Source organism: Macaca nemestrina, chromosome 6, assembly GCF_043159975.1.
Source record: "Macaca nemestrina isolate mMacNem1 chromosome 6, mMacNem.hap1, whole genome shotgun sequence".
Taxonomy (NCBI): domain Eukaryota; kingdom Metazoa; phylum Chordata; class Mammalia; order Primates; family Cercopithecidae; genus Macaca; species Macaca nemestrina.
The window spans coordinates 67197926-67223785 of NC_092130.1; the positions used below are offsets into that span (position 1 = coordinate 67197926).

Sequence of the window (25860 nt, forward strand, 5' to 3'; positions counted from 1 at the left end):
AAACATTAACAAAAGAAATGATCTAAATAAATGGAGCGAGCTGCTGTGTTCATAGATCAGAAAACTCAATGTTGCTATGATATAAATTCTCCCAACTGATCTATAGATCTCAATTAAAATCTCAGCAGATGTTTTGGTAGAAATTGACATGCTGATTCCAAAGTTAACATGGAAATGTAAAGGACTTACTAGCCAAATTAACTTAAAAAAATAATGAACTTGGAGGATGTATACTATCTAATTTCAATAAGGGGTTGGCACTGACTGGGAGGATGTTGTAAGTCACATTTATTTGTACCAAGTTGGTTGGGTCCTGCACCACATGGTGCAGGTGTGCAGTAAACAGTAGAAAATGGCATAGGAAAAAACATTAGTGGGAGTCATTCTGAAGGGCAGGTTGGACTGGTTGAAGAGGGATCAATATTCTCCTCATAGCACTCCTCTAAACCTTCTCCAATATGGTTGAGGGACGTGAAATTTAGCCTTTAACATAGTTTCTGGCCTGCTGGGACTTTAAGAAAACAAACTTCACTTTATTATGGAAAGTTTCAGCCATATACAAAAGTAGTATAAGGGAATTCATTATACGGTCCTCCAATTGAGACCTATTATTGAAATTTTAAAGCAGTGATTACAGATTATCAATAATATGCTATTACTAACATAATACAAAATTGTCTGTTTTTGAGATTCTGTTTTAACATCACCCTTTTTCAAATAAGTTATTACGAAAATAAAAACACGTTAACACCAACTTTTTAGATACATTTGTGGTTAAACATAGCAGCTGATCATTGAATGTTAATTCCTGATTCTTAATGCTACTGACTTGTTATTGGAAGTCCTTGCAGGAGTTAAGGGCCCCCCAGGAAAGGCCTCCAGAATTCATTGCCAAGAGCCGTTTCCTTTAACCTTCCTGTGTACAGAGACTGCATGGCACCTCCCAAACAATAGCTTCCAGACTTATTTGGTAACAGAACTCTTTGTTCAAATGAAATCTTCAGCACCCCAACCTTTAAAATAACCCAAAAGGAAAAGCAGTGAACTTGTTATTATATTCTCGGGCATTTTATTCTGGGTTTGACAGCAAATATTTTATTGTTTGTAGAAACCTGGAAACTCTCTCAAGAGCCAGAGGACAGTTTAAAAACTGCTGTTTTACTGCATTTCTCTGTTATATCAGGAATTTTAAACATTTATTTTTTTAGACTCTTCACCTTTACTCCTATTCAAAACCAAAACAAAACATGGATTACATGTTGTCCACACGGTGTTGAGAATTTCTGTGGATATTCTTACTTCTGCATTATTTCAAAAACTATTCTTACAATGCGTCCCCTTCTGTTTGGAAGAATAGTTATTAATTTACATCTTTTATTTTGAAAGTAACTAACAATCTAAAACTGAGGACTTTTCCCCGTCTGTCTTGCACAAAAGATATCACCAACATCATGTGCAAATCAAAGCCTTATGAACAAATTATTTTAAATGCCTGAGAGAATATTTGTATTCTAAAATCTGTATTGAGTTACATTTGTAATGTGAAAAAACAGCTTTCAAACTTATTTGTTCTTCTTGTTTAACGTTTTTTAACTCGCATAAATTGATATATACCCGTACTTTGGTGTTATGAAGTTCATTTCTACCTCTGGGCATTGTCTCATTAGTTGCACATGTGGGATTTGTAGGGCAGCACGAGAAAACCCTAATACACTTAACTGATTATTCTGACCCACCTTCTGCCCTCCTGGTTGAGCGGGCGGTAATGTCAGGAACAAGGAGGAGAACGCGGAGGCACTCAGCAGATCACACGGTGCCCTTTACCCTTGCCTGACATTCAGCTCTGCCCAGCCCCCAGCCCGCAAGCCCAGTGACAAAAATACCAGCCAATCTCAGGAAGCTGCAGACGTTAGAGATGTGAAAGAATAAAACTATTGAAGGCCAGGGCATGACTGCATCTACCCAGCACACATTTAGAGTTATTTATCCTAGCTGAGGCTATAAGCCAATGTCGCTTGTCGACTGTGCTGGTGAGTAAGAGAAGCTGGGTAAAAGGCTCCCCCACCTCTCCCACTCTCCATACTCCCCACAGTTTCCCACTCACACCCACCCCCCTGCAACCATCCTTCTGGCTTCTTAGGAGCCAGATGCTCACTTAGGATTTGTGGCTTCTTTCTAAACTAAACTATTTACAGTGTCTGGTCAACATGGGACAGATCAAACTGCAGAAAATACTGAGAAACTCTGTTTGAGATATGTGCGGCACACTTCCTCAGCCCCCAAAAATGTGTTGGAAGAGGAGAGGAACACACAGGCATGGTGTGCACACACACGTGCTCACGTCCTTTCTGACCCCTCAGTCTTTCTCTTGTCTCCTGGGATTAGATAGGATAGCATTTTCATGAGCAGTGCTCATTGGGCTCTGTCTGAATTCTCCAGTTTCACTCCAAAAGATAAACGACAGCGCCCCGGCCATCCGTCATAGTCATGTCATGCAACTGGAGCATCAGATTAGGGGCACAGGTGGAAGGCAGAGTTTCTGCTGATTAGCTTGGAACCCCACTTTCCTCCTTGATTCCCATCTCCTCCAAAAATTTTCATGTACCAGTGGAATCTGTTTTTTCCTTTTTGCTAAATGTGTTGGTATTACTCCCTATTTTTGTTTTGATGCATACAAAACTCCGGTATCTGTTCTAGTGCCCATGTGTTTACCTTTAAAGAAAGATGAAGTTTCATATGTACATTAGCTTAGAAAATAATATCTTTGCAATAATGAGGCTATAAAAAATCAACTTAATATTGTCCTTTTGATTATCAAAATGTCTAGTCTTCAAAATGTGTGCATTACATTCCAAGCTATGCGCTGTAGCTGAAAAAACAAATTATGGTAAATTCTATCAGGAAAAGAGAATTTACAGAACAGTGTGTTGATGCTTCAATTTAGTATCACCACTAGTGCTTTTTAACCGATGAATCTTTATGGGAGAGAGAGAGAAGCTCCTCCTTTAGCGTTCGATCTTTTGTCTTGAAGGATTAGTATTAATATAAGACCTAGCTGCTTGTTTTCATAATTTAAAATATGAAACTACCACCTGAATCAGGGCTCCTGCTATGAAAGGATCAAGCGTGATGCTGTAACATAGCTGAGACGACCCTAGCCATGTTCATTGTCAGTGTACTTGGAGCCTTAAAGGAGAAGACCTTGTCCATAATAATAATTGTTTCTACTTATTGAGCACCAAAATTGCTTGACAAAGGTAGTGGGCATGTTACACATATTATTGGTTTCACAGCCACCCTGTGAGATTGAGGAATTATTTCATTATCTCTATTTTGCAGAGGAGGCAACTGAGAGTGAGCACCTTAACTAAGATCCTACAGCTAGTGAATGGGAGTCAGACTTTCAGTCCTTATCCTGGTGGGAAATCCCCTATTCAGGGTTTCTACTTTGTCACCCATCTATAGACAAGTCAAAACTGATACAAAAGAATAGAAATTTCATCAGTTGAATGACCGTATTCTCACCAAGGGACTATGGCTGAGCCTTTAAATATAGTTATTTTAAAAATACCTTGTAAACACTCATCTACCTAGTTAATGTTTTTGATGGCTACTGTGTGCCTGTCACTATGCTGAGTTATGTCTGTAAGACATGGGCCTTGTCCTCAAGGAGCCCCGTGGGTTGGGGAAGACAGAAACGCTTACAGATTGTTTATATTATAGTTCACCGATAGAGGGATGTTCAGGGGCCGTGAGAACCATCTTTAGAAAGACAAAGAATGTGTCAGGTTAAGAAGCAGACTGACAGAATCCTGGGGAGCTAGTGTTCCTAGGACTGCTTATACCTTCATTGGACAGCAGAATAACAAGAGCCTTTCCAGTCACAGTCACAAAGGTAGGAAGGAAACCCATAAGTTATAATAGGTAGGGCAAGTGTTGGCAGACCTTTTCTGTAATGGACCAGGCAGAAAATATTATAGGTTTTGCAGGCTATATGGTCTCTAGTGCAGTTTCTTAATTCTGCCATTTTTGCAGGAAAAGCAACCATAGGCACTATGTAAATAAAGGGGGCATACCTATGTTCCAATAAAACTTTATTCACAAAAACAGATAGAAGGCCAGATTTTGCTCACAGGCCATGGTTTCCTGACCTCTGGAACAGGGAAAGGAGAAGGACTTGCCATCAAACAAGATATAACTGAGAAACAACAGTTTTGACTGAACAACAAAGCAGTTGGTGGTTTCTTTGAGAGATCAGAGTGTGGTCATTCCAGCCCCTACTAAGTGTAGGCATTTACTAAGTATTTGTAGAATGAATGACGAATGGCTTCCACTTGGCCTGGAGATAGTAACTGAGGCTCCCTGGTAGTGAAGGGAGAGGTAATGGGATACCACAAACTAGTCAACTAATAAAGAAAAGAGTGTTATTTATTATTTCTGGAAGCTGGGAACGTCCAAGATCAGTGAGCCAGCAGGCTCATTGTCTGGTGAGGTTCTGATCTCTGCTTGGATGCTGCATCCATAGGAGGGGAGGAACACTGTGTCCTCACGTGATAGCAGACAGAAGGGCAAGTCAGCCGAGCCCCCGCCAGCCCATGAACCCTGTTTTATAAGAGCCTTAATCCCATTCATGAGGGCAGAAGTCCTCATAACCTAATCACTTCCCAAAGACCAACCCCCACCCTTAACAACTATCACATTGGCCACTAAGTTTCAACATCTCAATTTCCATACCATCTCATATTCAAACCATAGCCAGCACTATGCTAAGAACAAAGATACACAGGAAAACAAGTCATAGTTGAGATCCTTTTTTCAACAGATATTAAGAGACATCTCTTAAGGTTCCATTCTAATCCACCCCCCACTCCCTGCCCACCAAGTTGTCTGAAGTCTAGTAGAGGAAATAAACTATTATACCAAGCAACTAACATACAGTGTAGTTGAACACGCAAGTCTGACGGCAGAGGCCTAAAGAGGAGGCATTCAGCTCTGCTTAGGGTTGTCAGCAAAGGCTTCTGGAGGAAGTGATAGCTGAGCCCAAACCTAAAGGGCTGCCAGTAGCCAGCCAAGTAAAGGGTAAAGGGGGTGGTGGGAGAGATGAGGATTGTGTTCCAAGTAGGGGAAATGGTTTGTGTGCAAAACCCCAAGGGCAGGGTTGAGCATGGGGATTTGGAGGTTCAGCCTTATTGCAGGTTTTCCAGTAAGGCTGAACCAGGTGCCAGTAGAGCATGGGGAAGGTAGGAGGGGTTACAAATGGCATTGCGATGTGGGCTTTATCCTGATGGCAACAAGGAGCCATTGTCTGATATTTTTTACATGGAGAATGGGCAGGCCACCACATTAAACTTGAGCAAGGTGCGCTTGGCTACAGTGTGGAAAATGGCTTGGAGGGTATTGAGATTAGAAGTGGTAAGAACAATTAGCAGACCCAAGTGTTCTGGGAGGAGGATGCTGCTGACTTGAACTGAGTGAGTAAAGTTGGAGAGGTGTAGAGATTCAGAAGCCTTTAGGCACTGAAACTGATAAGGCCAGGGTTGGATGAAGAAGCTGAAGGAGTCAAGAAACAAACTATAGGATCTCATGCCCTTCTATGATTTAGTACATGTCACTTTACATTTTAAGTATCTCTTAGATTCTCAAGTTTGCCTATAAGCTACTCAAGGATCTACCATTGTATCCATAGCAGCCAGTATAGGAGCGCAGCAAATGAACACGCAAGGCAACTCAGTTCATGGAGTTTGATTAAACAGAGTTCTGTGGATGTGGTGGAGAAGGGATCTCTGAGCAGAGGACTGAGCATGTGGTAGTGTCTCCCCATTGGGATGTGGCCTGGTGGCTGAGTGGGGCTGTTTCTCAGCTCCGTTGTTCTTTGTGGCTTTGAAAGCAGGCCCAAGGGAATGAGAGGAGGGCATTGGCTGTAGCCCAGGACGCTTTTCATGGCTGAAGTTGGAGCTGCTCAGTGTGTGGCCTTGGGTTTTTGTTAATTCACACCACCGTGCATGACCTTGTATTTTAAGTCCGGAATATGGGGACGGGTAGGAGGAGGGAGATGAGAGAGACAATAATACCATTGCAAAAAACATCAGTCCTACAAATTCTGGACTTGGCTGATTGGGTCCCTCGTGTTGTGTTTTATGCATTAGGAATGAGGAGGACTTAGGAAGTGGAGAAAAACAATAAATGATGCACCCTGCAGGGAAATTCTTTAGTGCTGAAAAGGACTTAAGGATTAGCTGATTTGTCCTCTTTCGGACAAAGTAGCTTTGGGTAAGTGAATTACAGAATTCTAAGTGACAGAGGCAACAAAGGGAAGTTGTCATTCACTGTGAGTGGGTATGAAAGAGAGCACGTGTCAGGAATTAGAAACCGACCTTACTTTTTAGGTAGGCAGCTTCAGAAACAGGGAAGTAGAGCTACTGTGCCCACTACTCTCAGTACTGAAAAGAGCCCTGAGCCTGCCTTTTCTCTCTTACCAGCGTGCTTTGACGTGAGGTTGTCAAAGCCATGGACCGCTTGTCAGTGTAAGCAGTCTGCCTTCCATCATTAAGGGTCCAGGCAGTCTTCAGGTTATGTCGTCGTTCTCTTTTATGACTAGATATTTTTATTAGGACACTGCTTACTGTGAAGTGCCTGAAGGGTCATGGTGGTTATGAGCCTTTACTGAAAGCCATGAACACTGTGAGACCATCATGCCTTTGCATTCCACATGGCATCTGTTTATACAACAGATTTCTTTATCTCCCCCTTCCGAGCCTGCATGGCACTTGTAACTCTTAGGGCAGTGTTCACATTCTGCTTAATATTTTAACACCTTGTGATATTTCTTATTAGCCTGCTAAACTTAGTTCCTCGAGGCCTCTGATTGCTTTAATGTTTATTCCTAGTTCTATGAGCATATGTTTTCAGTGCAAGGTTAGAGAGGTATGTAGAGGGTTCGCAGAAAGTTGCAGAGACCCTAGGAAGAGGCAGATAGGAGCTGCAATGGCATTGCATGTGATAGCAGCACTTTTGCTTATCAAAATCCTGTAGATAATGGTCTGGGTTCTTCTACAATACAGGTCAAGGGCCATTTTCAGGGGAAAGCAAGCCTTGCAGAATAGAATTTAAAAACGCGCACAAAAAAACCAAGTACACTTTGGAAAGAAGAAGGAACACTGGAACCAGAGAGAACATGCGTTTGAAGTAATTAAAGTAAATGACAGATAAAGAAGCATCAGGGCTGGATGAGAATGAAAGGTATTAGTAGGCAGGAGGGCAGCTTAAAGAGCTGGAGCAAGGTGGGTTTTGTTCTTGTCTGTATTTCATCCTTTTAGCCATAGTTAGAGGGGGAGTGACATCTTGTGCAATTTAGAAAGCACAGGAATGCCTCCCTGTGAGCTCCTCGTGGGCAGGAACTGAGTCTTACCCAGTGTTGTGTTCTCTGTGGCTGGCACCGTGTCTTGACGTACAGTAGGTGTTGGGGAGTGAAGAGAAGGAAGAGCACCTTCTCATCTCCTTGGCTTAAGAGGTTGGGAAGTGAGAGAATAAAATTGCAGCTGGTGTTGCCTAAAATGGTAGAGAATTTCGTGTTTGAATATAGTATTGGCATTGTACAATAAACATGGCTGTATCTAGAGGCTTGCATTTTTTGTCAAATGTGTGTGTAACAACCAAGAATGTTAACGTTATAGTGAAGCTGTCTGCAATGTGAGATCTTTTTTTTTTTTTTTCGGTGTGAGATGCGGCTGCATGTGGTAGTTGAATGCTTTCCAAGAATGGTATGAAGCCCTCTCTGCGGCCTCTCCTGGAGTGGAGCCAGGTCATGGAGCTTTGTCTGGCGGTGGCTGTCAGCAACAAATGTCCATGTTCAAAATATCTAGGGATTCCAGATTAGTGAGAAAGAAATGTGTATCATGCTGCTTGGTGTAGAGAAAGGGGAATGGCTTTTTCTTGCCTTTGAGTATTAGATAGGTGTGTATTGTCTATATATGAATTGATAAAGATTGGTTATATATGTAATGTATGTACCAACATAATTTTATTTACTAGTTTGTTATTATTGAGAGAACTAGTGGAATGTTAGTTATCAAACAGCCATTAGTTTTTAAATGCCAGACCTTAGTAAAATTCACTTGACTATGCTGCAAATACATAGTCTTTCTATAATTGTCTGGGATCTTACTGCATCCTAGAGATACTCTCTCAGGGAAGCCATGTATTGCGTGTGTTTGAAAATGAGAGGTACTTTACTGCGTGTGTGTGTTTAGGTTCTGATTTAATAAAAATGCATTGTATTAAAAACTTGCTTTTTCTCAGGCATGTGTCACACATAACTACTCCAATTTTTCATGCTTCTAAAAATGTTAGAGTTTTTATTTGTTTCTAATAAACATCTTCATTCAAGTGTGCTAAAAACTAACCTCTAAGCCAATTTGTTTATTTTTAATTAAGGGGAGTTTTAGGATAACCTCCAGTAGTTGAGATAATGAGTTGTAGGTCTCCTCCTTCAACTGTGTTCGCACATACAAAAGTACACATTTACCAAATCCTGCTATTTATATAAACATCAATTACATAAAAAGCAGTCACTGAGCATGTTTTCTGAACTTCAGATATGCTGACAGTACCTTACATGAAAAATTCACATGGAGCAGGATTCCTTTAACTTTGTCAGTATTAGGCGACAGGAACCCTCCAAGCCAGTGGCTATGCAGAAGATGGTTTTAGAATCAAGCTGCAAGCACCATTGCACAGAGTAAGGCTGGGTCTGTCAGGTTCTTTCATATCTCTGTCATCCACAGGTGGAGTGCCCAATGCTACATGTCTCAGTCTGTTTGGGCTACTATAACAACATGCCATAAGCTGGGTGGCTTATAAACAACAGAAATTTCTCACAGTTCTGAATTTCTGGGAAGTCCAAGATCAAGGCGAGAGCAGATTCAGCATCTGATAGGGCCCTGCTTCCTGGTTTATAGACGGCCACCTTCTCACTGTGTCCTCACATACTAGAAGGGACAAGGGAGCTCTCTGGGTTCTATTTTATAAGGGCACTAATCCCATTCATGAGGGTTCCACCATCATGACCTGAGCACCTTCCCAAGGCCCACCTTTTGAAATCATCACATTGGGGATAAGGATTTTAACATGAATTTGGAGGAGACACAGTCAGTTGATAGCATCATGTTAATAGGCAATCCACATATCTCTAACACCACTAATTTCACCAGTGAGAAGTCTTTTCTAACCTCCACTGAGTTAATTTACAAAGCCTTTATAGTTGAGGGAAGGTGAAGTGGCTGTCTCTAGAATGATGATGCCTTCTGATGAGCATCTTTCAAATGTCAGCAGAACATCTTTGGAGTACGTAAGTAGGGTAAGGTAGGGTGAGGGTAGATCTTAGCTCCTGGAAAATAGGTTAAAAGTGACAGAGCCATGTCCTGTTGCCTATGCAACACTCTTTCAAAGTAAATTATTGTTCATATAATCCTATCTTTACTGGATATTAACTTTCTACCTTTAGGGAGCTTCCCTGGTAGCATCAACCTTGGTTTCTCCTTCCTATATTCATTCATGTCATGTATGGCTGAGTACCTGGGTTCATGTTTCCCCCAGACATCCTCTTTCCTTCCATCTCTGCGAATTCGACCTTCAGATTTCTTATCGCACCTGTACTTGATCATTCTCAGTCCCTTTCTTAATCCCAATTGCACCGAGTCTGGGGATACACATTTATCTCATACACTGGGTGTCCCATACTGATCATGGTTTTATGTGTGTGTTGGGGGAAGATGTTGTTAGGCTTATATTCCTCATGTTCTAGACTAAAACAGAAGGTTTAAAATACAGGCTTCATACGCATTTTCTAAACTACCCCCCAGTTTAGCAGAACACCAAACTTGTATTAGCACAGAATAAATGTTTAAGAGAGAGAACTGGGAAGGAAGAGAGAATATGGGCAAATTATGGGAAGGTACATTTAGAGGCCTTCTAATTCCTGTTTAGAGTCACTTCTCTGGGAGGGGAAACTCGTGCTGTTGAGGGTTTAAAGCTTCACTCCCCACCCACAGCTCTGTCACCACACTCCCTGCCCTACTTTATCCCTGTGCTAATGTCAAATGTGTGCTACAAGAGCCTAATGAATGTCATAGGGTAGATCACATTGTGGCTGCAGTGAGAAGAGAAAAACAACACTCAAACATAGGTCCTTTAAGTCAGGCGGAGACCATATACAAATCTGATCACTCTGATAGATGGTTTTAAGCATGGATGCCATTTTTATAAGCAAAAATGAAATAGCACTCTAGACACATCATTTATAAATTTAACAAGAGTTATTCCTCTCCCCCCTTTTTGTTTTGCTTTTGTTTGTTTGTTTTGGTCAGACTTGGTGTTTTTCTTTTTAAAGAGTAAATAAGATGAATGCAATGAGAGCCCAACCATAAACGTGACATCCCAGGAAGCAGGAATGGCCATGGAAGGCTCCTGACCCACTGACACTAGGAGCTACAGTCTAATGTTTGAAAACAGGTACGTTCCTGTTCTGAGTTCAGTGGTGTCTTGGAGTGAGAACAAACATACCTTGCTTTTCGCTTGACAACTGAATATAAAATACTTTCCCAGAAGAAATTCCTGTACTGGATCTTTACAATAAAATTATTGCAGCCATAAAAGTAGTCCCGTATCCAAAGCCTGATGGAAATCAGGATAGGTCAAAAATAAAGTGTATGCGTTCTGTCATCTTTCTATTTCCTCTGTAGGCTTTACGGGCTGGGTTTGGAGGAACCCAGTGGAATTGCCATTGGCACTATCTGATGTTTTGTAATGTTGCTTAGGCAGAGCATGACTGACTGGGGAGCCATTGATATATGACAATTGGGAGCAATAACATTTTGAGAATGGAAATAATTTTTGAAGCCTTCTTCTGAGGCATTTTAATAAGTCTGTTTTCTACAACTTTAGGTAAACATGTCAACTATTCCCTAAAATCAGATGAGTTTTTTAATGCTCGAATTAATGAATTGCTTAGAGCATCAGTCTTGGAATGTAAGAGCCTCTCAGGAGAACCCAGACTGTTGATACAGAATATAATCTCACTCTGTTGGACATAGAGCTTCTGTTAAGACTTTATTTGTGAGAGATGATGTTTAGAGAAGGTAATTTAAGAGATAGCCTGTACCAATTTACTTTTTGAAGTTTTAGGATCAATCCTTGGATGAAATTAGACCACTATAGGATAGCAATATACACTATGGCCCTTAGCCCCTCAAAGAATGGCTTCAGGATCTAACCTTGGTGTTAGGCCTCTGAATTTTCTAGCGAATTGTAATAGATTAGGAGCATAAGAAATCCACATCTACGTTTTTGTGGCCACAATGGTGGGGACATTGCCTTTCAGTAATACAGTGAGGAACTGTAATTCCTCAGGTAAGAGTGTCTCTCTAAAGCATTTAAGAAACAGAGATATTTGGTTTTTTTCATGATACTCTTACTAGCTGAATTTTCTGTGACTCTTCTTTGCCTCAGTTTCTAGAAAACTTAAAAACACTTAGTGTTCTATTTTGGCATGATAGCAACTGCATTGTCTCATGATTCAAAGCCTTGTTTTTTTGTTTTTTCCAGTTTCTTCACCTCGCATTTCAGATAGTAATGGAAGTCTCATCCCATCTCGAAGAACCTAGTTCTTTGAGAAAGAAAGTCACAAGTACCATTACCCAGAGGACCTGGTCCTACATTTTTTTATGCGAGGCAGCATCCTGAGGCAGGGAGAGCCTTCCATGAGTCCAGCTGCACACAGCTTTTGGGTGCTCTTGAAGGATGGTGGTTTTCTCCTGCAGTAGTTCAAGGCACTCTGTAGAAAGGAATCAGTCTTGTCCATCAGGGGAACAGATAGGTGCCAACTTCCTTCTCACAAAGCGTGCCATGTAAGGGATTGATTTGAACTAATTATCCAGCTTACAAAGTATCATATCTGGTGACTGTGATACGTCACTGTGATAGGTATTGAAGATACATATCTTCAGCAGCAGAACCTATTTCAAAAGTGCAGCCCTCCTTGGCTATATCTCTGTTTTATGCAGATTGGCTCATGTGGCTACCAGGTCAGTTGAGAGGATGAATGGACAGGAAGTTGTAATCATCGTACAAAGTGGAAAGTATGGGGTTATTATCTGTGCTACCTTTGGCAAGCAGATATTGCATATGAGTAAACATTTAGCTGGATAATTTCCCCCCTTTAAGTGAATGGTGAAGGCAGACATGATTGAAGTCCGCAGTAGCTCAGGCCCCACCTCTGCTGATGAGAGTAGAGTTCTCATTCAGCAGACCACTTTAACGTGGCCTCTAGGGGAAGGACTTTTCACTTTGTTACCAAAGGACATCATGTTAAGGTTCTGTTTATAGGTGTGTTTCTCTTAAGCTGTTATCTCTAGCTAGGATCAGAGTGGACCATTGATATGCCTCATTTCACTCAGTAGGTGTAACTCTGAAAAGGTGTGTGAGTACAATTTTTGTAAATATGCTCATATTTTAAGTGCCCTAGGAAAACCCTTTATTCAAGGGAGCCCTGCTGAGAATCATTTTGTAAAGTGCTGGGCTCACTGTATGCGTTGGATAACTACATGGATGGATAGATGAAAAGAACAAAAGAACAAAAATAAGTATTGTTTTGTAAGAACAATCATTAAAGTCATTCTCTAAGATTCGGTTCTTCGAGATACACTGCCCCGCCCACCTCACCCCCCACCCGCCACCATGGAGGATAGGTGTCCCCAGACCTTGCTCTCATAATAGCCTTCAGGTGTCTCTGTCATTGCCTTGTATTAATGCTAATAAAAATAGCTAATACATACCGGATGCTTACCACGAACAAGATTCTGTGCTAAACATCTTTCCTCTGCCATCTCATTCAGTTCTCCTGACAATCCTGTGAGATGAGAACACTGCTTAAAGGGGCAGAATGATTTGCCCACAGGTGCGTAACTAGTAAACAGTGAGGTCTGGTCTCAAATACAAATCTGTCTGATTCCAAAGTTTCTACCCCCAAATTCATGTGTTTGTAACATTTTTGTGTGGATATGTGTCCCCTAGATGCTAGCTCTTTGGAAAAAACTGAACTCTGTTTTACATATCTTTGCCCCCTTGGTTCCAGCTATAGTGCCCAGTACATAAAGGCTCTTATTTGAATTAATGGAGTAAGAAGGAGGACCAAGATAGTGTTGGGAAGAACTGGGTTCTACTCTAGTTCTGGTGCTAGATGAATCATTTCATCTCTCTGTAGTACCACAGAAATTAAGGGTAATGACCCCTGTCTTGCGTACATCACAGAGCTGTTGTCATGATCAAATGAGAGAAAGCTTATGAAAACTGTAAGGGGCTATACAAATATTAAGAAGGATTCATAAAATAAATTACCTAATTTACTTACTTTGTAAGTGCAAGATGATTCAAGACTGGGGTTCCTCAAAGTGCCTGAAAATTTTATTTTTATTTTATTTTTTTTTTGAGACAGTCTCGCTCCGTCGCGCAGGCTGGAGTGCAGTGGTGCAATCTTAGCTCACCGCAACCTCTGCCTCCCAGGTTCAAGCGATTCTTGTACCTCAACATCCCAAGTAACTGGGATTATAGGCGTGAACCACCACGCCTGGCTAATTTTTGTATTAGTAGAGATACAGGGTTTTGTTATGTTGCCCAGGCTGGTCTTGAACTTCTGGTCTCAAGTGGGAGGCCTGCCTCAGCCTCCCAAAGTGCTGGGATTACAGGTGTGAGCTACTGGGCCCAGCCCAAAAAGTTTAAATATTTGGAAAATAATTTGCCTGAGGAAAGGACAGATTTTTATAAAGCCAGGGGGAAAAAATTGTCAAAGATAATTTTTAAAGTTCTATGGTATATATACACATATGAGTAAATGGGTGAACAATAGGATTCCGTTTAGGGGGAAAAACATCCCAAGGTAGTGAGTATACACTGGGTGGGGCATCCGAGGTCCAGGGCACTCAGTAGAGCTTGGATGCTGCGTTTCTTGGGAAAGTGCCTCCACCTTGCCACCAGGCCTCAGTTTTCCTATCTGTAAAATGAGGTGTTTGGAGTCAGTGACTGCAAGCCCCAGTGAGCTGTCATTCTGAACTTCAGTCTTGGAGCAGTCCTGCAGGATTGAGTTGTCCAGTGGTGTAGCTGTCACTGCTCACTGCAGATGCCAGCACACAGTGCTTGCTGCCAACTTCAGGCTTCTCACCGTGCTCACAAAAGGGCTAGGCAGTGAAGCAACAGGAAAGGACCCATCCCTGTGGCGTGGCTTCAGGAGCCTTCTATAGGAATGCCCTGGCCCCCAAAGCTGGTCTATGCACTGCGGCGACTGAATGTCACTGTTAGCCCCATTCGCTCTGGCTTCAGTCATCTTTCTTGGGAGAATGCTCTACCTACCTATGCCACCCCTTATGGTGTCACTAACCGCTCATCTCTAATCCGCTGACTTGAAACTTAGACTCCCCTTATTTAAAGCAAATAATATATTTTTCTGTAGTGTAACATAAAAATACTCCTTAAGACTTTCTTTCAACCTTGGAGCTATTCATGCTTTTAAAACATAGTCTTTGGTAAGAACGTGCCCTCTGATAGCATCGTCAGTTTTGTAATGTTTATCTTCAAATGCATTGCTTAAGTTTCCTGTTGACCCTGGTAGATACACAGAGCAGGTATGACTGTCTGCATTTTACAAATGCAGCCTAGAAGAGGAAGGGAAGCCCCGCAAGGGACATGGCAGAGCAGGGGCTCAGACTTTGTTTTCTCCATCCTGTTTTGTTTACCTTCTCTGGGATACGAGCCCGCATTCCATACCTGACCACCAGGTCAGTCCCATTTAGTAAGCAAGCAGGGCAGGTAATGTTCTCATTAAAGCTGAGTAAATTAAGGCTCAAAAGTGAAGCTCCTTGCCTCTAGACCTTTAACTGTTTATTCTAGATCTCAAACCCACGTCCTCTGATTCTTAGATCCTGCTCTTCTCACTGCGTTAGCCCTTCCTGTGAAAGCTGCAGGCTGGGTCCTCCAACATCAAGGGAACTCATTGAGAAAAATACCAGTAAGGCAGGGGTGGAGGGAGAGGGAAAGGGAGGAAAAGATGGAGACTGGCATGTGAATTACTTGCTTCCTTCACCAAGAGTAGGAAGCAGTCTTTGGTGATGGAATTCTCTGTGGCTTTGGCTATAAAACCAGCCCATAGCCCAAACTCCCTGCATTAGCCCTGTCATCTGTTGAATACGGGGGAGTTACGGGGTTCCACTTTTCATTCTAGGTGTTTGGCTGTGTTCTGTATTATTCATATTTGCATTGTTCAATTGTTGGATATAAAAGTAAGACTTCAAAACTGATTCAGTTTAGTTTTCCAGACTAATCCACCTTGAATTTGGGGTCTGCTATCTGACAAATGGCAAAAGGTATTTTGATCAGAAGTACTTGTAATTACCCTCCCCTGTGATCATAACCATGGGACAGAGAACAGCTTTGGAATGGCTCTTCCCTTGCGCAATTTCTCCTGGTTTCCTGCCAGCCATGCTTTTCTGCTTGGAGCATTGTCTCTGCAGCTCAGGGCCTGCTCACTCGCTCCCTGGCATTTCACCTCAGATATTCTCCGCAGCACCCTCAAATCTGCCTAACTGCGTTGAACAGAGACGAGAGAACAAAGACATGGTGAAATGAGCATCAGGTATTTTAATATTAAAAATAAATTTTATTTGGTGCATATTGTTTTAGAATTTTAATGCATTTCTGAGGGAAAGAGATTGAATTTTAAGTAGCTATCCTCACAATTTTAGAACTAAAAATCTGTATTTCAAGATCAATCAATAGAGCTTTTCTGAGGAAGGGAGCTTTGTGTGCAAAGGCCTTAATCTGCTGTGTGATGGCTTCATTACTTCACATTTAGTGCTAGAAAGAGGCTTTGTGATGATTTTAAGTATGCCCTGGCCTTCTCGTTCTTGTCCATAATGCTGATGAAATAGTTTTCGCAAACCCTCAAGACCATTCTCTAGTTACTCCCACTCATCTCCTTGACCGTGTTTGTAGGCTTTATACTCATTCCTCTTGTTCATCTCAGCTGCCCAGAAAGGCTGTGGATAGAGACCAGTGTGATAAAAATTGCAGGAAAAGGAAGGATGGAAAAGTAGGGGATATTGAGCCTGTACTCAGTTTGGCATCTGGCATCTCTCCTCAAGTTTGGTTTACTCTTAAGAATCTGAATGGGCAAAGTTAAGAACCAATATTGGTGACTTTTTAAAAGCCTTCTTATGAATTATATCATGCTTAGTCCACATTAATCTGACAATGAGATGCCATGTTGCCTTGTCCTGGATTTATGGCAAAGAAATCTAATAGCAAACTTCATACATCTGGTATCTAGAGCTCATCTTAATCTGTCATTTCACATGTAGCCTTTATTTGTAATATTTTGATTACTGCATGTGTGTAAGATCCAGCGTTGTTTTTTCATTCTGGTGGCTTGCACGGCGCCTGGTTGAGCGGTTGAATGTGGGTTTGCTTTGTTAAAGCCACAAACTTTGGCAGCGAAATAATCACACCAAGTGATCCAGCTTATCTTGACTCTTCTGTAAATAGTATGCGCTCGGGGAGTATTCGGTGGCCCCCTGGGCAGGTCAGCAAAGTGGTTGTGAGACAGAGTAATCTGGTCTGGGCTGTGCTGAAAGCTCTTATTGATATGGGATTAGTCTCGGTGGAGACAACGTGCTGTCACATGGGCATCAGTGCGATTGAGAGGAGTGAGATCCGAGGCCGGTGGGGGAGGGACGGCGCTGAGTCACTGAGTTCATTAAAAGGCTACTGAACAGGCGTGCGGCAGGCAAGACCAACCCTGGACTGTGCCTCCACCACACCCATCCCCACACCTCTTGGGCAAGGAGGACCAGAGCGCGTGACGAGGTAGGAGCACAAGCCAGGGAACTGGCTCAGCTCACAATGCCTGTCTACCTCTTGCAGGTTCAGGCCCCTGGGTAGATTCTTGGTGGGGCAAGAGGGAGCCCTGGCTGAAATGAGGGAACCCTTGTATTCCCCAAGTCCAGCCCCCGGACCTGAGTATTGATTTCTCTACAAATGGGAAGGGGAGTGTTCACCAAAAGACTTCCTGGCTTGGTGGCTCAGAAGTTCTGAAAGGAAAAATTGTGTGCGTTTTACTGGTAGCCAGCAGTCAAGTATTATTTTGCCAGATTGGGTGCAATTTAAAGTCACATCTAAACTTGGCATTGAGCAGGCATTGTTGATTGGGTTGAGAATATGTCAAGTCCCTGTTGTAACACAGACACCGTGTAGTTCAAAAGTCTGAAGTTTCTATACTCCTAGAAAAAGTGTGTTTTTGTTGTTCGTTTTTTTAAAGGGCAAACTTTCATCTGCATTGGGGCTGAGGGGAAAGTAGAAGGTATTTGGGGGCTGGGGAATGGGAACAGAAGTCATAAAGTCTAATAAATTGTCTCGCCTCTGTAAGCAGAGGCTAATTATGTGTTGTTTGACTTAAGTTTTTCCCCAGTCTTAGACATCTAACATACCTTGTGTGTATAAGCGTGTGTGTTTTTGCATCCCCTGCAAATACACTGTCGGCATATCTGACTGACTGCTAATACATGAACATGTCCAAAAGAATGACAATGATGAGCCTGTAGGCTAACAATGCATTGTCAAAACAGATTGGCAGCTGGCAGTAACTGGAGAAAACCTTTCAAAGTAAACCCAGTGTCGGAGCTACCCCAGTGTAGGTTATCAGTCCTGGAGAACAGATTTTGGCAAATCTAGATGAAGAGTGGCTGCTTGGCCTAAACAAGTTTTTTAAGGGACTAGTAAAAAGTCATTTCCCATAGAAGCTCTGTGTGCACTCCAGCAGAACCCCGGGATTGCTTTGTTTTGAGATTCTTCCCCTATCCTTCCTTTTGTTTTTTCCCTTTTGCAAAACTGAACATTGAATCAGTTAATCACAATTTATTCAGAAGTGTCTAAGGCAAGAAAGGCAGACAGCAGATTTTGGTGGCTTCGGTTAACGGGGACATTCGTAATGGAGGCTGAGGTCAAGCAGGTTCAGGGAAGGAGGAAAGCCTGTGTGGTAAAGGAAAGCTTGCTGTTGACTGGGTTGTGCTGGCAGCCAGTAAAAACTAGGAGGGAAAGAGGAGCGATGAAAATGGGGTTGTGGGGTCGTTCCTGGCTGCTGTTGCCCCTTTATTGGCTGGAGTGAGTGTAGCCTGGCTGACAGCCTGTTACTTGGCCGGACAGGAAACCACTTCATTCCTGGCTCCCCTGTTCTCAATTAGCCTAAGTGTAAAAACTTGCTTGATTTTAATCTATCCCTCTAGCAGAATAAGACTTTTCCCCTTTAAGGAGAAAGGAATGTTATCTTGGGCATTAATGAACCTTTACTAAGCCAGCCTTCCTGCATAATTAAATTACTTTGAAGTTATAGGAGCACCTAAAAATCAAGGCTTGACATAAAATCTAGAGCATATTTTTAAAATTTCTTTCAAGTTTTCATAAAAGTTTGGAAAATGAGGATATCAAAACAGCATTGACTCTGAAATGCAAGAAATATGTTTAGCAAAACCTATAGCTGGGGAGAAAAGCAAAAGCTAGTTGGTTCTCGGGTTTTTTAAGTCACCAAAAAGGAGCCATTGGATTGGGGCTTCATCTGACTTCGGGCCCTAGATTTATGGAGGGTGGGATACCACACTGCAGTAGGCCAGTAGTTTGTTTTTTTTTTTTTTTTTGAGACGGAGTTTTGCTCTTGTTGCCCAGGCTGGAGTGCAATGGTGTAATCTCAGCTCACTGCAACCTCTGCCTCCTGGGTTCAAGCAATTCTCCTGCTTCAGCCTCCCAAGTAGCTGGGATTACAGGCGCCCACCACCACGCCCAGCTAATTATGTATTTTTAGTAGAGATGGAGTTTCTCCATGTTGATCAGGCTGGTCCCAAGCTCCCGACCTCAGGTGATCCTCCCACCTCCGCCTCCCAAAGTGCTGGGATTGCAGGCGTGAGCCCCTGTGCCTGGCCGGGCCAGTAGTTTCTTATTTCCAGTTCCAAGCATATAGGAGGATACATCAGAGGCTTTTTCCTCCTGTGTAAGGGGTTCCACATAAGAATTTAACTGAATGTTTGATCTTAATCCATCATACCCCAAATAACCTGCAGATCATCTATGGCAGAATGTTAACCCTTTACCACATGGTCAAGTTAGGGTTCAAGAAAAGCCAAACACATTGAAAGATTTTTTTGCCTAACAAAAGCCTTTCCCTGCTTCTGGCACAGCACCAGTTTCCCACAAGCTGAGGTGTCTTCGGGCCTCACTGCTGGAATCACCTACAGGTAGCCACCTGGGCACCATCTGGTTTCAAACCCCCTTATTTGCTCTGTCTTTGAAATTTCTCTTTAGGGATAGATTCTTTTGCTTATAAGGTTGGCTAGGCTTTTGTTTGCTTTTTGATTTAAGTTGTATCCAACATTTCTGCATGTTTCTCAATGGAGAAGGGGCTTCCTGTATCAACTCAGTCTGCTTGCAGACCTGAGGTCTAGCCTAACTAAGTGGAACAGGGAAGTTCAATATGGGAGAATGTTTTTTAAAGTTGAACCAGATAGTCTTGGTGTTAGAAGGAACCCCTACCACCACTGTTTCATGTATAGTCTTCTGCTTTCTCACAGGGAGGGGATCTGCAGGCAGGCAGTGATGTATCCTCACAGCAACTCATGGTTCACTGTCAAGTCATCTTGACCCACAGAGCTCCTGTCCTGAACCCTCCATCTGAATGGCTTTCATGGAACAAACTATACCTGCCTGTTGCTATATTTGCCTGAGATCATGTTTCCTTTATAATTTCAAATTCATGATGTTTACTACTTACAGACTACACATATATAATGAGATTCCAGCTCCCTTTTATTTTTTCCTATTAGGTTTGAAATCCGTTCCTTCTGTGGTAACCTATCGTATTTACTATCTTCCACTGCATCTGGCATATAAATTTTACCTAAGTGTCTTCCTCCACTTTCCAAATTCCACATTAAAACTTACCTTGTCACTTTGTCCACGGCAAAACTCTTTCCACCCGTGCTCATGAGATGTCCTTTCTTCCCAGGTGGGAGCCATCATTCTAGTGTCTCACACACGGTTTCTAAAAATAAAAATTCTGTTTCAGATTCCCATATGTGTTGCTTGGCCACTTTTATCTTTCAAAATCAATAGCCTCCACCTGGAAAAAGCCAGAAAAATATCCCCCTTGGGTTTCAGGGTTGTCGTCAGAAAGTTCAGGATGTTTGGAGTGGTGTCACTCGTTCCTGTGAAAATCAGGCGTGGAGAGGAGAGGATGGTATTAGCCTTGGTGGTCTGTTGCATTGTTCTCTCTCCTTGGCCTCATTTACATCAGCTAGTTGGCAATCACTGGGGAATAATGATCTCATCCGCGTGGGGATGCAATCCAACTGCCTTCACCCCATTCACCATTCTACCGCAGCGTCCTTAGACTTTATTCTATGGCCCATGGCACGCAGTGTCTGCTGCAGTGCTGCTGCTTCAGATTCATTCACTCTCCAACCCTAGTTTTAACTCTTTAGATAATCCTTTTGAGAATCTGGAAGCAGAAAACCTTCCTCCCAGAAAAAATACATACAATTTTGTGTCCATTTTCAGGGATTAGCACATCTTGTCTATTCAAAGTAAGTGGACTCCAGGTTCAGGACCCCTTATATAAACTACCCACACTGTTTTTAGACTTGGCAATTTAGCTTACTACATGTGGTTTCTATTATTGATTCCGCAAAGAGGGCCTTACTCCTTTTCTGTGTGTCTTGTGGTTTTATATATTATTTACACTCAGACCTCAGGTAACACAGTACTAGATTAGTCATGGTCCTTGGTTCACACTTAACACCTGTCCCTGCAGGATGCTCTACTATTGATTTCATTTCATCTCTTTCTTTTTTTTCCTTTGGATACGGAGTCTCACTCTGTCACCTAGGCTAGATGGAGTGCAGTGGCATGATCATGGCTCACTGAAACCTCCACCTTCCAGGTTCAAGAAATTCTCCTGCCTCAGCCTCCAGAGTAGCTGGGACTACAGGTACACACCACCATGCCTGGCTAAATTTTGTATTTTTAGTAGACATGGGGTTTTACCCAGGTGATCCGCCCACCTCGGCCTCCCAAAGTGCTGAGATTACAGACTTGAGCCACTGGCCCTGGCCTATTGATTTCATTTCTATAAAACATCCAACCTTTGTCAGCCCACCCCCAACACAGAAACTTGAAGGTGATTGCGTGCACCTCAGCCTACGCGGTCCCACCTCCCAACCCAGCCCAGCCTCTCTCCTGAATCTTGTGCCAGCTGTTTGTTGTGTTCCTCAGAGGTAGTTTTGTTACATCTGTACTTTGTTAATTCTTTTTTTTTTCTTTGAGATGGGGGTCTTGCTGTGTCACCCAGGCTGGAATGCAGTGACCCATGATCACTGCTCTCTACAGCCTCAACCTCCCAGGTGCAGGAGATTCTCCTGCCTCAACCTGCCGAGTAGCTGGGACTACAGGTGCAGGCCATCATGCCCTGCCATTTTTTAAAAAAATTATTTGTAGGGACAGAGTCTCACTGTGTTACCCAGGCTTGTCTCGAACTCCTGGGCTCGAGCAATTCTGCCTCAACCTCCCAAAGTGCTGGGATTACAGTTGTGTGCCACCATGCCTGGCCCTATATCTATACATTTCTAAAAGGTTAGATATGATTTAGTTCCTGCCTTCTCTCTTGAAATACATAAGTTTCCCCAGGCTCATTTACTTTAAAATATTTGAACACCTGCTAGGTGTTAGGTGCTGAGGTGGGAGAGGAAGAAGGGCTCAAATGACAGCCCCTGCTATCAAGTAGCTCATCAAGTAGCTCAAAACCCCTTTAAACTCAAATAATGACACCACCAATGACGAAGAAGGCCTGTGGTACACCAGCTTTCCTGTTAACTGAATTATATAGGCTCACAGCGTGGCTGGGCACCAGTTCTTCCCCGCTTTCTAATCTGCACCATTCCATAGCTTGCACTTAGCCAGACTGAGATGCTTATCAGACACACCTTCACTCTTGTAGTCACATGACACGAGTGTGCCTCTGTACTCTCCTCCACCTCTCCTGCCTGGGTTTATGCGATGCAGCATAGCCTGGTGCACAGAGCACAGGCTTTGGAGTTGGAGTTGGCCACCTTGGGCTCAAGTTCTAGCTTCACAGTTCTCCTGTGACCTTGAGCAGGTTACTTAATGCCCTGCCTCTGTAAAGTGAGGATAGTAATTCACCCTTGTGGGGTTGCTGTGAGGTTGGAATGGAATAAAGTGCTTAATACTCAGTCTGCTTGCAGACCTGAGGTCTAGCCTAAGTGGAACAGGGAAGTTCAGTATGGGAGAATGTTTTTTAAAGTTGAGCCAGATAGTCTTGGTGTTACCTACACAGTAAGTTTTCAATATTTGATGCCATCATTAGTTGTTGTTTTGGCCTCTCATGACCCAATAAATAGTGGGAGGTGAAAATTAAAGAGACTGGCTGTCATCAGGCTTCCTGTGTGCTAGGGAGCTTATTTTACTTTATCATTTCAACAACTTTGAGATATAATTCACATATCATACAATTCACCCTCTTCAAATGTACAATCCAGTGGTTTTTAGTGTGTTCAGAGTTGTGTGTCCATCACCACAAACAACATTTTCACTGCCTAAAAAAGAAACCCCATAACCATAATTAGTCATTCTCCACTTCTCTCCCACTAGCTACCTATCCTCTCCCCTAGCCCAAGCAGTCACCTATCTACTCTCTCTTTGTTTGCCTATTTGGGCTTAAAATAAAATATTCTGGGTCTGAAAACTGGTTTAGGAAAAAAAAAAAATCCCCCTTTTGAATTGTGAGTATATCTCCTTTGACCAATATCTCCCCATATGTGAGAATTTATTTAAAAAAGAAGCCCATGACAGTGGCGTGGACCCCTAGCCCACCACAGCTCCCTGACTCCAAAAAGTCTGAAGTCCTAATTTCGCAATATCAACATATGCCACCATTTCTTGCTCAGATTTCCATGTATACATCTTACATTTTCAGAACCAGGTTTTAAGCTCCATGAGGGCAGACACTGCATCTTTTATTTTCAATGTTACATGTAGGATGGCACCCTTAATCGTTCCAAAGACCATCAGTGCAGGTTCCAGATCACAGGGCCCAAACTCAGCCAGAACCTGCAGACGTGCCTCTATTTGCCCACAGAGAGTTGTTTTTTTTTTTTTTTTTTTGAGATGGAGTCTTGTTCTATAGCCCAAGCTGGAGTGATCTCGGCTCACTGCAGCCTCCGCCTCCTAGGTTCAAGTGATTATCCTGCCTCAGCTTCCTGAGTAGCTGGGATTACAGCATGTGTGCCACCACGCTTGGCTAATCTTTTGTATTTTTAATAGAGACGGGGTTTCACTGTATTAGCCAGGATGGTCTCGATCTCCTGACCTCATTATCTAGCCACCTTGGCCTCCCAAAGTGCTGGGATTACAGATGTGAGCCACCGCACCCAACCAAGTATTTTTTTTTCAATTAACATTGATATGTAGCCCTTATACATGGAAAATATTTCACTTAAAAATCCCGATTTCTGGATTTTCTTACAAAATCATAGTATCTAGCAACATGGGGCCCATATTCCCACCTGGCAACAAATGCTGGAGTTGAGAAGCAGATGCCTGGTGGTAAATGAGACATGCCCTCTCCAGGTTGCCATGGGCCCCACTGCTCCCTCCTGCTCACCTCACCCACTTCTGTTAAGGCTCACCTGCTAACCTGGGCACTGGCCTGTGACCCAGGTCATGAGAGCCTGATGCCAGGAAGGAGGGTCATTCATCCATCCACCACTGCTTCTAAAACCCTGGACTAGGTGTTGGGACAAGTAAGGCAGATGGGAATGAAGATATTTCCCATTACTTATGGTATCTCACCCATAGGTATATCACCAATAGAAGTGACTCCCAGCATGACTCCAATGAAAGACACCATGTGCCGACTGAGGTACAAGTAGATAATCGAAAAGAGTGAAGTCTGCTGCCGCCTAAGCTGCCTATGGGGCTTCATACATGAGGTCGTTTGGTGCTAGCTCTTTAAGGATGATAGGATTTCAGTAGTTGGAAGAGAAAATGTCCTTCTCCCTGAGGGGGTGACAGATGCAACAGAAGCCAGCTGTGACTTGACCACCATGACCCACATGTAGAAGAGTAGAGGGAGCTGAGAGAGAGGAGGCGCCAGATCAGAGACCCTGAAAGCCAGATGGTGGTATTTGGAACACAGGCGGAAGGGCACTGCCACCAAAGATTTTTGAGAAGGGGAATATTGTGGTCAAAGGAGTTTGAGAAGTGAAAATATCTTCAACTGTTAGCAAACATCCCAGAGCCAGAGACGGCTTACTGACCTGTTTGCCAGGATTTCCTCTGTACCCCCCATCTGGCTGCTTCTTACAGCCCATTTCTTCTAAGGGTGCTTAAGATTACCTTTCTTTCTCAGGCCCATGGCTGTGTCAGTTTGCAGAGTCCTGGTGATCTCAGGAGGCTCAGAGCCCACAGGTGGGTGATACATTTCACATGCAATTGGAAGTGCATGAAAGGGGAGTGGTGACACTGAGAAAGTTTAACCTGCCTGTCTTACAAAGAGATGGGAAACATGTTTGATGCTGCTGTAAATTACACCAGGCCTAAGCAGACAGTGTTTGTGTCTGGTTGAGACCAGATTGTAGGTCTAATTCTATTAGTGAAACTCACTGTGTCCTGGTTGTTATAATTTGCTTTCTGCCTGTATGTGCTGGCAGAGGTTCTACATTCCTGGTGCTGGGTGCTGGTAAGGAACACTGCTCACCCCTTCCAAGCACACTCTGTTGAGAATGCTGCTGCTGCAGCACGGATATTGATCAACATCCTCACGAGGTCCATTGCTGTCTTCATACCAAGTGTGATCTGTGTGTGGTCTTGGAGCTGTCTTCCTTTGCTGTTCCCTTCAAAAAACGCTTTGGTATATTTAGTCCACACTGTGCACTGGGAAAGCCTAGGGCACAATCACTATCTGAAATGGGTGTGGATGCTTCTGGGGCAACCTGGTTCTATTCAGAGTTAAACATCACTGCTCCCAACAGTGGAACCACCAGCCCGGCTGTGATGATGTCACTGACAACAGAAGTGAGGCCTGCTGTGGGGCCATGTTCTCTTGTTGATTTTATGGCTATTTTGGCCTTGGTTTATTGTGTTTGCTTTATACACTACATCTAGATTCATTTTCACAATGAGTCCTTGAGGAATGACCGTAGATGAAGGAATTCAAGATTGCCAAAATCTTCCTACAGAGCAGCATTCATCACTCAGCATAGGGCATCAGGAGGCCTCCTCTATTCCCCTTCCCCTTCCTTCTTTTTTGAGGCAGGGTCTTCCTTTGTCACCCAGGATGAAGTGCAGTGACGTAATCTTGGTTTACTGCAGCCTCCAACTCTTGGGCTCAAGTGATCCTCTTGCATCAGCTTTCCGAATAGCTGGGACTACAGACACGTGTGCTCGGTTAGTTTTTATTTTTTTGTAGAGACAGATTCTTACTTTGTTGCCCAGGCTGGTATCGAACTTATGACTTAAGGCAGTCCTCCTGCCTGGGCCTCCTAAATTATTGTTATTCAGCGTGTGAGCCCCCACACAGACCAGGAGGCCTTTTGAGTAGTGTCAAGTTGTTGCTTTTCTTTCATCTGTGGGGCAGTGTTGGACTTGAACTGATTCAACAGAAGTTTCTGAAGAGTGTTTTGCATGTACTAAGTATTGTACAAACCCTGGATAAGTTAAGTTATCACCGTGCACACCTGCTGGATGCCTGGATTTCTTTAT

The 25860-nt window shown here is 43.0% G+C and overlaps 1 protein-coding gene across 5 annotated transcripts in view; it reads left to right on the forward strand.

The window, feature by feature from the left end:
- The window catches only part of LOC105499974 (MCC regulator of WNT signaling pathway), a 480351-nt gene that overhangs the window by 280353 nt on the left and 174138 nt on the right, over nt 1–25860 (forward strand). The window contains exon 1 of one of the 5 annotated variants that reach the window (XM_071098603.1): nt 16821–16908. The exons of the other annotated variants lie outside the window; for them this stretch is intronic. The gene's annotated coding sequence lies outside the window, so the exon portion shown is untranslated. Of the gene's footprint in view, nt 1–16820; nt 16909–25860 lie in introns of those variants that run through there. 5 annotated transcript variants of the gene reach the window in all.